This window comes from Heterodontus francisci, chromosome 2 (assembly GCF_036365525.1).
Source record: "Heterodontus francisci isolate sHetFra1 chromosome 2, sHetFra1.hap1, whole genome shotgun sequence".
Taxonomy (NCBI): domain Eukaryota; kingdom Metazoa; phylum Chordata; class Chondrichthyes; order Heterodontiformes; family Heterodontidae; genus Heterodontus; species Heterodontus francisci.
The window spans coordinates 219931639-219947089 of record NC_090372.1 but is presented as its reverse complement, the minus strand read 5'-3'; the positions used below and the strand labels follow the sequence as shown (position 1 = coordinate 219947089).

General features: G+C 45.7%; 1 protein-coding gene across 2 annotated transcripts in view; it reads left to right on the top strand.

The window, feature by feature from the left end:
* zftraf1 (zinc finger TRAF-type containing 1) overlaps positions 1-15451 on the top strand; it is a 204447-nt gene that overhangs the window by 167982 nt on the left and 21014 nt on the right. The gene's annotated exons all lie outside the window — the stretch shown is intronic.

Below are 15451 nucleotides of genomic sequence, written 5' to 3'. Positions count from 1 at the left end.
CACACAAAGGGTGGCAGAAGTTTAGAACTCACATCTGCAAACAGCAATTGATTTAAAACTGAAATTGATAGAATTTTGATATCCAAAGGGATATGGGACAAAGAAGGGTATACGGAGTTGGGCTGCGATCAGCCATGATCTCACTGAATGGAGAAATCGGCTCTAGGAGCAAAATTGGCTCCACTTGTGCCTATGTCTGGTGTGGGAAAAGTGGAGGTTGTGTGGGTGATTGTAGACTGAGATGCCATAGACTGTGTGGAGAGTAGGCTGTTAGGACCATAGAAATACCAAACCAAGAACCAAGAAAAACACTGTGGGACACAACAAGCATCCAGGAGCTTTGGGATGGGGACAGGAGAGCAGAGTGTACACCATTTGTCAATGGACTTTTCTCATTTCATGCTTAACATAATTATGCAATGAGTATGTTTGTCGGTGTGCAGTAATTAAAAAGAATGTCATTTTGAAAGGTTCATTTTTGATGTACAAAATAATCTTGTTTTTTTTGTGATATAGGATGATATGAGGATCATATGAACTGCCTGCAACAAGACATAGGCTAGCAGAATGGGCAGACAGGTGGCAGATGGTATTTAATACTGACAAGTGTGAGGTGATGCATTTTGGCAGAAGGTATAGGGAAAGGCAATATTTACTTAATGGTGCAGTTCTGAAGAATGTGCAGGAACCTGGGGTGCATGTGCATCGATCTTTGAGAGAGTGGTTAGTAAAGTGTCTGCGATCTCGGGCTTCATAAATTGAGACATTGAGTACAAAAGCAGGGAAGTTATGCTGAACCTTTATAAAGCTCTGGTGAGGCTCCAGCTGGAGTATTGTGTCCAGTTCAGGTCACACTTCAGGAAGGATGTGAGGGTCTTTGAGAGGGTGCCGAGGAGATTTACCAGAATGGTTCCAGAGATGGGGGATTTTAGGTTAAGTTGGAAAGTTTGGGGTTGTTCTCCTTATAACAAAGGAGATTGAGCGGAGATTTAATAGAGGTGTACAAGATTATGACAGGCTTATATAAATTAGACAAGGAAAAACTGTTCTCATTGACTAATAGTGCAAGGACTAAGGGACACAGATTGAAGGTTTTGGTCTAGAGATGCAGGGGGAATATGAGGAAGAACTTTTTCATGCAATGGGTGGTAATGACCTGGAACTCACTGTCCACAAGGGTACTGGAAGCAGAGACAGTCAATGACTTCAAAAGGAATTTGGATGTTCACTTGAAGGAAATAGACTTGCAGGGCTACAGGGATTGAGCTGGGGAGTGGGACTGACTGGATTGCTCTGTGGAGAGCCAGCATGGACTCAAAGGGCCGAATGGCCTCCTTCTGTGCCATAAATGACTCTACAGCGCTCCATGTAAAAGTCCCCTTGCCGACAAAGATTCTTTCTGAACCTCTGCATCTTGGGTTGAGCTACAGCTTCCTGCCAGGCATCCCCAGTGCAGTTCAGCTCAGCAATGAGATGTTGACTGACAGTGCCCTGCCCACCTGACAGTCCCTGTCCTTCTGCACCATCCACTGCCCAACAGGTGAAAGCATGATCACACCTTACAAGACCATTGGGTTTTTTTCCTATATTCTTTCCTCCCCTTTAAAAGGTGCTGACTCACACCCAGGGATAAGCTAGATCCTTGAGGAGAGTCTGAAGGGTCACTGACCTGAAACGTTAATTCTGCTTCTCTTTCTACAGATGCTGCCAGATCTGCTGAGTATTTCCAGCATTTCTTGTTTTTATTTCAGATTTCCAGCATCTGCAGTATTTTGCTTTTATTGTGTAAGCTCCTTGAGAACCTGCATGTTCCCTTTCCTGCACTGCAAGTGTCCTTCCTGAACCTAAACGGCAAATTGGATATTGGAGCCTGGAGTGGCCAGGAGCTCTGTTGCACCCATGCAAATTCCAGCACAGACCACTGGGCAATGCTTAGCATGCTTGACTGATTTCCCCCCTGCCTTCCTGTCTGCAACTCATCAGATAGGATCAGGGTGGGGTTGGAAGTGGGGAGTGGAATCAGCAACACTGACTTAAAGAAAAAGAAAATCGGCATGTTAAATGGGCTAAGTTCTACCAGCACCATGGAACTTTACAGCACAGGAGACAGCCATTCGGCCCAAAATGCTTATGTACTCTCTCTCTCTGAAAGAGATCTGCCCTCAGTCCCATTCCACTGCTGTTGTCCCACACCCTGTTAACTTTATTTCTTCCAGTATTTATCCAGTACCCCTTTAAAAGTGATTATGGATTCTGCTCCCTCCGTTCCTTCAGGTAGATAACCCACGTCTAACATCCCCCTACACAAAGAAAATGTTCACTAACGTCTCCCTTTGATTTGATTTTTTTTTGTGATCTTAAATTCACACCCTCAGAGCAGTTCACACAGCAGGGTGGATACTTAGGATCTTCCTGCTCACTGTGCTCAGCAGGCATTGGACTGATGAGAGCCTGCACAGTGGCTTTTATTTTGTGTTATAAGGCACTCCCATGTATGGGGAAGTGCTTTGCTGACAATTCCCCCAGAACAAGACTCCTGACTGTGCTGTTCTGATGGGTGGGGAGTGAGGGGAAGAAAGAGAGACTGCTGGGAGATATTGTGAACCCCACAAGGTCTGCCGTTCACACAGCACACAGTGTGATCTGGGAACAGTCTGATTATCCATTCCAGTACACACACAGTGAGCTGGGAACAGCCTGATTATCCATTCCAGTACACACACAGTGAGCTGGGAACAGTCTGATTATCCATTCCAGTACACACACAGTGAGCTGGGAACAGACTGATTATCCATTCCAGTACACACACAGTGAGCTGGGAACAGTCTGATTATCCATTCCAAAACACACACAGTGAGCTGGGAACAGTCTGATTATCCATTCCAGTACACACACAGTGAGCTGGGAACAGTCTGATTATCCATTCCAGTACACACACAGTGAGCTGGGAACAGTCTGATTATCCATTCCAGTACACACAGTGATTTGGGAACAGTCTGATTATCCATTCCAGTACACACACAGTGAGCTGGGAACAGTCTGATAATCCATTCCAGTACACACAGTGATTTGGGAACAGTCTGATTATCCATTCCAGTACACACACAGTGAGCTGGGAACAGCCTGATTATCCATTCCAGTACACACACAGTGAGCTGGGAACAGTCTGATTATCCATTCCAGTACACACAGTGATTTGGGAACAGTCTGATTATCCATTCCAGTACACAAACAGTGAGCTGGGAACAGTCTGATTATCCATTCCAGTACACACAGTGAGCTGGGAACAGTCTGATTATCCATTCCAGTACACAAACAGTGAGCTGGGAACAGTATGATTATCCATTCCAGTACACACAGTGATTTGGGAACAGTCTGATTATCCATTCCAGTACACACACAGTGAGCTGGGAACAGTCTGATTATCCATTCCAGTACACAAACAGTGAGCTGGGAACAGTCTGATTATCCATTCCAGTACACAAACAGTGAGCTGGGAACAGTCTGATTATCCATTCCAGTACATACACAGTGAGCTGGGAACAGTCTGATTATCCATTCCAGTACACACACAGTGAGCTGGGAACAGTCTGATTATCCATTCCAGTACACACACAGTGATTTGGGAACAGTCTGATTATCCATTCCAGTACACACACAGTGAGCTGGGAACAGTCTGATTATCCATTCCAGTACACACAGTGATTTGGGAACAGTCTGATTATCCATTCCAGTACACACACAGTGAGCTTGGAACAGCCTGATTATCCATTCCAGTACACACAGTGATTTGGGAACAGTCTGATTATCCATTCCAGTACACACAGTGAGCTGGGAACAGTCTGATTCTCCATTCCAGTACACACACAGTGAGCTGGGAACAGTCTGATTATCCATTCCAGTACACACAGTGAGCTGGGAACAGTCTGATTATCCATTCCAGTACACACACAGTGAGCTGGGAACAGCCTGATTATCCATTCCAGTACACACACAGTGAGCTGGGAACAGTCTGATTATCCATTCCAGTACACACACAGTGAGCTGGGAACAGTCTGATTATCCATTCCAGTACACACAGTGATTTGGGAACAGTCTGATTATCCATTCCAGTACACAAACAGTGAGCTGGGAACAGTCTGATTATCCATTCCAGTACACACAGTGAGCTGGGAACAGTCTGATTATCCATTCCAGTACACAAACAGTGAGCTGGGAACAGTCTGATTATCCATTCCAGTACACACAGTGATTTGGGAACAGTCTGATTATCCATTCCAGTACACACACAGTGAGCTGGGAACAGTCTGATTATCCATTCCAGTACACACACAGTGAGCTGGGAACAGCCTGATTATCCATTCCTGTACACACACAGTGAGCTGGGAACAGCCTGATTATCCATTCCAGTACACACACAGTGAGCTGGGAACAGTCTGATTATCCATTCCAGTACACACAGTGATTTGGGAACAGTCTGATTATCCATTCCAGTACACACACAGTGAGCTGGGAACAGTCTGATTATCCATTCCAGTACACACAGTGATTTGGGAACAGCCTGATTATCCATTCCAGTACACACACAGTGAACTGGGAACAGTCTGATTATCCATTCCAGTACACACACAGTGATTTGGGAACAGTCTGATTATCCATTCCAGTACACACACAGTGAGCTGGGAACAGTCTGATTATCCATTCCAGTACACACAGTGATTTGGGAACAGTCTGATTATCCATTCCAGTACACACACAGTGATTTGGGAACAGCCTGATTATCCATTCCAGTACACACAGTGATTTGGGAACAGTCTGATTATCCATTCCAGTACACACACAGTGAGCTGGGAACAGCCTGATTATCCATTCCAGTACACACACAGTGAGCTGGGAACAGTCTGATTATCCATTCCAGTACACACACAGTGAGCTGGGAACAGCCTGATTATCCATTCCAGTACACACACAGTGAGCTGGGAACAGCCTAATTATCCATTCCAGTACACACACAGTGATCTGCGAACAGTCTGATTATCCATTCCAGTACACACACAGTGAGCTGGGAACAGTCTGATTATCCATTCCAGTACACACACAGTGAGCTGGGAACAGCCTGATTATCCATTCCAGTACACACAGTGATTTGGGAACAGTCTGATTATCCATTCCAGTACACACACAGTGAGCTGGGAACAGTCTGATTATCCATTCCAGTACACACACACTGAGCTGGGAACAGTCTGATTATCCATTCCAGTACACACAGTGATTTGGGAACAGTCTGATTATCCATTCCAGTACACACACAGTGAGCTGGGAACAGTCTGATTATCCATTCCAGTACACACACAGTGAGCTGGGAACAGCCTGATTATCCATTCCAGTACACACAGTGATTTGGGAACAGTCTGATTATCCATTCCAGTACACACACAGTGAGCTGGGAACAGCCTGATTATCCATTCCAGTACACACAGTGATTTGGGAACAGTCTGATTATCCATTCCAGTACACACACAGTGAGCTGGGAACAGTCTGATTATCCATTCCAGTACACACACAGTGAGCTGGGAACAGCCTGATTATCCATTCCAGTACACACAGTGATTTGGGAACAGTCTGATTATCCGTTCCAGTACACACACAGTGAGCTGGGAACAGTCTGATTCTCCATTCCAGTACACACACAGTGAGCTGGGAACAGCCTGATTATCCATTCCAGTACACACACAGTGAGCTGGGAACAGTCTGATTATCCATTCCAGTACACACAGTGAGCTGGGAACAGCCTGATTATCCATTCCAGTACACACAGTGATTTGGGAACAGTCTGATTATCCATTCCAGTACACAGACAGTGAGCTGGGAACAGTCTGATTATCCATTCCAGTACACACACAGTGAGCTGAGAACAGCCTGATTATCCATTCCAGTACACACAGTGATTTGGGAACAGTCTGATTATCCATTCCAGTACACACACAGTGAGCTGGGAACAGTCTGATTATCCATTCCAGTACACACAGTGATTTGGGAACAGTCTGATTATCCATTCCAGTACACACACAGTGAGCTGGGAACAGCCTGATTATCCATTCCAGTACACACACAGTGAGCTGGGAACAGTCTGATTCTCCATTCCAGTACACACACAGTGAGCTGGGAACAGCCTGATTATCCATTCCAGTACACACAGCGAGCTGGGAACAGTCTGATTATCCATTCCAGTACACACAGTGAGCTGGGAACAGCCTGATTATCCATTCCAGTACACACAGTGATTTGGGAACAGTCTGATTATCCATTCCAGTACACACACAGTGAGCTGGGAACAGCCTGATTATCCATTCCAGTACACACAGTGATTTGGGAACAGTCTGATTATCCATTCCAGTACACACACAGTGAGCTGGGAACAGTCTGATTATCCATTCCAGTACACACACAGTGAGCTGGGAACAGCCTGATTATCCATTCCAGTACACACAGTGATTTGGGAACAGTCTGATTATCCATTCCAGTACACACACAGTGAGCTGGGAACAGTCTGATTATCCATTCCAGTACACACACAGTGAGCTGGGAACAGCCTGATTATCCATTCCAGTACACACAGTGATTTGGGAACAGTCTGATTATCCATTCCAGTACACACACAGTGAGCTGGGAACAGTCTGATTATCCATTCCAGTACACACACCGTGAGCTGGGAACAGCCTGATTATCCATTCCAGTACACACACAGTGAGCTGGGAACAGTCTGATTATCCATTCCAGTACACACACAGTGAGCTGGGAACAGTCTGACTGACTGTCCATTCCAGTACACACAGTGAGCTGGGAACAGTCTGATTATCCATTCCAGTACACACAGTGATTTGGGAACAGTCTGATTATCCATTCCAGTACACACACAGTGAGCTGGGAACAGCCTGATTATCCATTCCAGTACACACAGTGATTTGGGAACAGTCTGATTATCCATTCCAGTACACACACAGTGAGCTGGGAACAGTCTGAGTATCCATTCCAGTACACACACAGTGAGCTGGGAACAGCCTGATTATCCATTCCAGTACACACAGTGATTTGGGAACAGTCTGATTATCCGTTCCAGTACACACACAGTGAGCTGGGAACAGTCTGATTATCCATTCCAGTACACACAGTGATTTGGGAACAGTCTGATTATCCATTCCAGTACACACACAGTGAGCTGGGAACAGCCTGATTATCCATTCCAGTACACACACAGTGAGCTGGGAACAGTCTGATTATCCATTCCAGTACACACACAGTGAGTTGGGAACAGTCTGATTATCCATTCCAGTACACACACAGTGAGCTGGGAACAGTCTGATTATCCATTCCAGTACACACAGTGATTTGGGAACAGTCTGATTATCCATTCCAGTACACACACAGTGAGCTGGGAACAGCCTGATTATCCATTCCAGTACACACAGTGAGCTGGGAACAGTCTGATTATCCATTCCAGTACACACAGTGAGCTGGGAACAGCCTGATTATCCATTCCAGTACACACAGTGATTTGGGAACAGTCTGATTATCCATTCCAGTACACACACAGTGAGCTGGGAACAGTCTGATTATCCATTCCAGTACACACACAGTGAGCTGGGAACAGCCTGATTATCCATTCCAGTACACACAGTGATTTGGGAACAGTCTGATTATCCATTCCAGTACACACACAGTGAGCTGGGAACAGTCTGATTATCCATTCCAGTGCACACAGTGATTTGGGAACAGTCTGATTATCCATTCCAGTACACACACAGTGAGCTGGGAACAGCCTGATTATCCATTCCAGTACACACACAGTGAGCTGGGAACAGTCTGATTCTCCATTCCAGTACACACACAGTGAGCTGGGAACAGCCTGATTATCCGTTCCAGTACACAGAGTGAGCTGGGAACAGTCTGATTATCCATTCCAGTACACACAGTGAGCTGGGAACAGCCTGATTATCCATTCCAGTACACACAGTGATTTGGGAACAGTCTGATTATCCATTCCAGTACACACACAGTGAGCTGGGAACAGCCTGATTATCCATTCCAGTACACACACAGTGAGCTGGGAACAGTCTGATTATCCATTCCAGTACACACACAGTGAGCTGGGAACAGTCTGATTATCCATTCCAGTACACACAGTGAGCTGGGAACAGTCTGATTATCCATTCCAGTACACACACAGTGAGCTGGGAACAGCCTGATTATCCATTCCAGTACACACAGTGATTTGGGAACAGTCTGATTATCCATTCCAGTACACACAGAGTGAGCTGGGAACAGTCTGATTATCCATTCCAGTACACACACCGTGAGCTGGGAACAGCCTGATTATCCATTCCAGTACACATACAGTGAGCTGGGAACAGCCTGATTATCCATTCCAGTACACACACAGTGAGCTGGGAACAGTCTGACTGACTGTCCATTCCAGTACACAAACAGTGAGCTGGGAACAGTCTGATTATCCATTCCAGTACACACACAGTGAGCTGGGAACAGCCTGATTATCCATTCCAGTACACACACAGTGAGCTGGGAACAGCCTGATTATCCATTCCAGTACACGCACACTGAGCTGGGAACAGCCTGATTATCCATTCCAGTACACACACAGTGAGCTGGGAACAGCCTGATTATCCATTCCAGTACACACACAGTGAGCTGGGAACAGCCTGATTATCCATTCCAGTACACAAACAGTGAGCTGGGAACAGTCTGATTATCCATTCCAGTACACACAGTGATTTGGGAACAGTCTGATTATCCATTCCAGTACACACACAGTGAGCTGGGAACAGTCTGATTATCCATTCCAGTACACACAGTGATTTGGGAACAGTCTGATTATCCATTCCAGTACACACACAGTGAGCTGGGAACAGCCTGATTATCCATTCCAGTACACACAGTGAGCTGGGAACAGTCTGATTATCCATTCCAGTACACACAGTGAGCTGGGAACAGCCTGATTATCCATTCCAGTACACACAGTGATTTGGGAACAGTCTGATTATCCATTCCAGTACACACACAGTGAGCTGGGAACAGTCTGATTATCCATTCCAGTACACACACAGTGAGCTGGGAACAGCCTGCTTATCCATTCCAGTACACACAGTGATTTGGGAACAGTCTGATTATCCATTCCAGTACACACACAGTGAGCTGGGAACAGTCTGATTATCCATTCCAGTGCACACAGTGATTTGGGAACAGTCTGATTATCCATTCCAGTACACACACAGTGAGCTGGGAACAGCCTGATTATCCATTCCAGTACACACACAGTGAGCTGGGAACAGTCTGATTCTCCATTCCAGTACACACACAGTGAGCTGGGAACAGCCTGATTATCCATTCCAGTACACACAGTGAGCTGGGAACAGTCTGATTATGCATTCCAGTACATACAGTGAGCTGGGAACAGCCTGATTATCCATTCCAGTACACACAGTGATTTGGGAACAGTCTGATTATCCATTCCAGTACACACACAGTGAGCTGGGAACAGCCTGATTATCCATTCCAGTACACACACAGTGAGCTGGGAACAGTCTGATTATCCATTCCAGTACACACACAGTGAGCTGGGAACAGTCTGATTATCCATTCCAGTACACACAGTGAGCTGGGAACAGTCTGATTATCCATTCCAGTACACACACAGTGAGCTGGGAACAGCCTGATTATCCATTCCAGTACACACAGTGATTTGGGAACAGTCTGATTATCCATTCCAGTACACACAGAGTGAGCTGGGAACAGTCTGATTATCCATTCCAGTACACACACCGTGAGCTGGGAACAGCCTGATTATCCATTCCAGTACACACACAGTGAGCTGGGAACAGCCTGATTATCCATTCCAGTACACACACCGTGAGCTGGGAACAGTCTGACTGACTGTCCATTCCAGTACACAAACAGTGAGCTGGGAACAGTCTGATTATCCATTCCAGTACACACACAGTGAGCTGGGAACAGCCTGATTATCCATTCCAGTACACACACAGTGAGCTGGGAACAGCCTGATTATCCATTCCAGTACACACACACTGAGCTGGGAACAGCCTGATTATCCATTCCAGTACACACACAGTGAGCTGGGAACAGCCTGATTATCCATTCCAGTACACACACAGTGAGCTGGGAACAGCCTGATTATCCATTCCAGTACACAAACAGTGAGCTGGGAACAGTCTGATTATCCATTCCAGTACACACAGTGATTTGGGAACAGTCTGATTATCCATTCCAGTACACACACAGTGAGCTGGGAACAGTCTGATTATCCATTCCAGTACACACAGTGATTTGGGAACAGTCTGATTATCCATTCCAGTACACACACAGTGAGCTGGGAACAGTCTGATTATCCATTCCAGTACACACACACTGAGCTGGGAACAGTCTGATTATCCATTCCAGTACACACAGTGATTTGGGAACAGTCTGATTATCCATTCCAGTACACAAACAGTGAGCTGGGAACAGTCTGATTATCCATTCCAGTTCACAAACAGTGAGCTGGGAACAGTCTGATTATCCATACCAGTACACACACAGTGAGCTGGGAACAGCCTGATTATCCATTCCAGTACACACAGTGATTTGGGAACAGTCTGATTATCCATTCCAGTACACATAGTGAGCTGGGAACAGTCTGATTATCCATTCCAGTACACACAGTGATTTGGGAACAGTCTGATTATCCATTCCAGTACACACACAGTGAGCTGGGAACAGTCTGATTATCCATTCCAGTACACACACAGTGAGCTGGGAACAGCCTGATTATCCATTCCAGTACACACAGTGATTTGGGAACAGTCTGATTATCCATTCCAGTACACACACAGTGAGCTGGGAACAGCCTGATTATCCATTCCAGTACACACAGTGATTTGGGAACAGTCTGATTATCCATTCCAGTACACACACAGTGAGCTGGGAACAGTCTGATTATCCATTCCAGTACACACACAGTGAGCTGGGAACAGCCTGATTATCCATTCCAGTACACACAGTGATTTGGGAACAGTCTGATTATCCATTCCAGGACACTCACAGTGAGCTGGGAACAGCCTGATTATCCATTCCAGTACACACACAGTGAGCTGGTAATAGTCTGATTATCCATTCCAGTACACACACAGTGAGCTGGGAACAGCCTGATTATCCATTCCAGTACACACAGTGATTTGGGAACAGTCTGATTATCCATTCCAGTACACACACAGTGAGCTGGGAACAGTCTGATTATCCATTCCAGTACACACAGTGATTTGGGAACAGTCTGATTATCCATTCCAGTACACACACAGTGAGCTGGGAACAGCCTGATTATCCATTCCAGTACACACACACTGAGCTGGGAACAGCCTGATTATCCATTCCAGTACACACACAGTGAGCTGGGAACAGTCTGATTATCCATTCCAGTTCACAAACAGTGAGCTGGGAACAGTCTGATTATCCATACCAGTACACACACAGTGAGCTGGGAACAGCCTGATTATCCATTCCAGTACACACAGTGATTTGGGAACAGTCTGATTATCCATTCCAGTACACATAGTGAGCTGGGAACAGTCTGATTATCCATTCCAGTACACACAGTGATTTGGGAACAGTCTGATTATCCATTCCAGTACACACACAGTGAGCTGGGAACAGCCTGATTATCCATTCCAGTACACACAGTGATTTGGGAACAGTCTGATTATCCATTCCAGTACACACACAGTGAGCTGGGAACAGCCTGATTATCCATTCCAGTACACACAGTGATTTGGGAACAGTCTGATTATCCATTCCAGTACACACACAGTGAGCTGGGAACAGTCTGATTATCCATTCCAGTACACACACAGTGAGCTGGGAACAGCCTGATTATCCATTCCAGTACACACAGTGATTTGGGAACAGTCTGATTATCCATTCCAGTACACATAGTGAGCTGGGAACAGTCTGATTATCCATTCCAGTACACACAGTGATTTGGGAACAGTCTGATTATCCATTCCAGTACACACACAGTGAGCTGGGAACAGCCTGATTATCCATTCCAGTACACACAGTGATTTGGGAACAGTCTGATTATCCATTCCAGTACACACACAGTGAGCTGGGAACAGCCTGATTATCCATTCCAGTACACACAGTGATTTGGGAACAGTCTGATTATCCATTCCAGTACACACACAGTGAGCTGGGAACAGTCTGATTATCCATTCCAGTACACACACAGTGAGCTGGGAACAGCCTGATTATCCATTCCAGTACACACAGTGATTTGGGAACAGTCTGATTATCCATTCCAGTACACTCACAGTGAGCTGGGAACAGCCTGATTATCCATTCCAGTACACACACAGTGATTTGGGAACAGTCTGATTATCCATTCCAGTACACACACAGTGAGCTGGGAACAGTCTGATTATCCATTCCAGTACACACAGTGATTTGGGAACAGTCTGATTATCCATTCCAGTACACACACAGTGAGCTGGGAACAGCCTGATTATCCATTCCAGTACACACACACTGAGCTGGGAACAGCCTGATTATCCATTCCAGTACACACACAGTGAGCTGGGAACAGTCTGATTATCCATTCCAGTACACACAGTGATTTGGGAACAGTCTGATTATCCATTCCAGTACACACACAGTGAGCTGGGAACAGTCTGATTATCCATTCCAGTACACACAGTGATTTGGGAACAATCTGATTATCCATTCCAGTACACACACAGTGAGCTGGGAACAGTCTGATTATCCATTCCAGTACACACAGTGATTTGGGAACAGTCTGATTATCCATTCCAGTACACAAACAGTGAGCTGGGAACAGTCTGATTATCCATTCCAGTTCACAAACAGTGAGCTGGGAACAGTCTGATTATCCATTCCAGTACACACACAGTGAGCTGGGAACAGCCTGATTATCCATTCCAGTACACACAGTGATTTGGGAACAGTCTGATTATCCATTCCAGTACACACAGTGAGCTGGGAACAGTCTGATTATCCATTCCAGTACACACAGTGATTTGGGAACAGTCTGATTATCCATTCCAGTACACACACAGTGAGCTGGGAACAGTCTGATTATCCATTCCAGTACACACACAGTGAGCTGGGAACAGCCTGATTATCCATTCCAGTACACACAGTGATTTGGGAACAGTCTGATTATCCATTCCAGTACACACACAGTGAGCTGGGAACAGTCTGATTATCCATTCCAGTACACACACAGTGAGCTGGGAGCAGCCTGATTATCCATTCCAGTACACACAGTGATTTGGGAACAGTCTGATTATCCATTCCAGTACACACACAGTGAGCTGGGAACAGCCTGATTATCCATTCCAGTACACACACAGTGAGCTGGTAACAGTCTGATTATCCATTCCAGTACACACACAGTGAGCTGGGAACAGCCTGATTATCCATTCCAGTACACACAGTGATTTGGGAACAGTCTGATTATCCATTCCAGTACACACACAGTGAGCTGGGAACAGTCTGATTATCCATTCCAGTACACACAGTGATTTGGGAACAGTCTGATTATCCATTCCAGTACACACACAGTGAGCTGGGAACAGCCTGATTATCCATTCCAGTACACACACAGTGAGCTGGGAACAGTCTGATTCTCCATTCCAGTACACACACAGTGAGCTGGGAACAGCCTGATTATCCATTCCAGTACACACAGTAAGCTGGGAACAGTCTGATTATCCATTCCAGTACACACAGTGAGCTGGGAACAGCCTGATTATCCATTCCAGTACACACAGTGATTTGGGAACAGTCTGATTATCCATTCCAGTACACAGACAGTGAGCTGGGAACAGTCTGATTATCCATTCCAGTACACACACAGTGAGCTGGGAACAGCCTGATTATCCATTCCAGTACACACAGTGATTTGGGAACAGTCTGATTATCCATTCCAGTACACACACAGTGAGCTGGGAACAGTCTGATTATCCATTCCAGTACACACAGTGATTTGGGAACAGTCTGATTATCCATTCCAGTACACACACAGTGAGCTGGGAACAGCCTGATTATCCATTCCAGTACACACAGTGAGCTGGGAACAGTCTGATTCTCCATTCCAGTACACACACAGTGAGCTGGGAACAGCCTGATTATCCATTCCAGTACACACAGTGAGCTGGGAACAGTCTGATTATCCATTCCAGTACACACACAGTGAGCTGGGAACAGCCTGATTATCCATTCCAGTACACACAGTGATTTGGGAACAGTCTGATTATCCATTCCAGTACACACAGTGAGCTGGGAACAGTCTGATTATCCATTCCAGTACACACAGTGATTTGGGAACAGTCTGATTATCCATTCCAGTACACACACAGTGAGCTGGGAACAGTCTGATTATCCATTCCAGTACACACACAGTGAGCTGGGAACAGCCTGATTATCCATTCCAGTACACACAGTGATTTGGGAACAGTCTGATTATCCATTCCAGTACACACACAGTGAGCTGGGAACAGCCTGATTATCCATTCCAGTACACACAGTGATTTGGGAACAGTCTGATTATCCATTCCAGTACACACACAGTGAGCTGGGAACAGTCTGATTATCCATTCCAGTACACACACAGTGAGCTGGGAACAGCCTGATTATCCATTCCAGTACACACAGTGATTTGGGAACAGTCTGATTATCCATTCCAGTACACACACAGTGAGCTGGGAACAGCCTGATTATCCATTCCAGTACAGACACAGTGAGCTGGTAACAGTCTGATTATCCATTCCAGTACACACACAGTGAGCTGGGAACAGCCTGATTATCCATTCCAGTACACACAGTGATTTGGGAACAGTCTGATTATCCATTCCAGTACACACACAGTGAGCTGGGAACAGTCTGATTATCCATTCCAGTACACACAGTGATTTGGGAACAGTCTGATTATCCATTCCAGTACACACACAGTGAGCTGGGAACAGCCTGATTATCCATTCCAGTACACACACAGTGAGCTGGGAACAGTCTGATTCTCCATTCCAGTACACACACAGTGAGCTGGGAACAGCCTGATTATCCATTCCAGTACACACAGTGAGCTGGGAACAGTCTGATTATCCATTCCTGTACACACAGTGAGCTGGGAACAGCCTGATTATCCATTCCAGTACACACAGTGATTTGGGAACAGTCTGATTATCCATTCCAGTACACAGACAGTGAGCTGGGAACAGTCTGATTATCCATTCCAGTACACACACAGTGAGCTGGGAACAGTCTGATTATCCATTCCAAAACACACAGTGATTTGGGAACAGTCTGATTATCCATTCCAGTACACACACAGTGAGCTGGGAACAGCCTGATTATCCATTCCAGTACA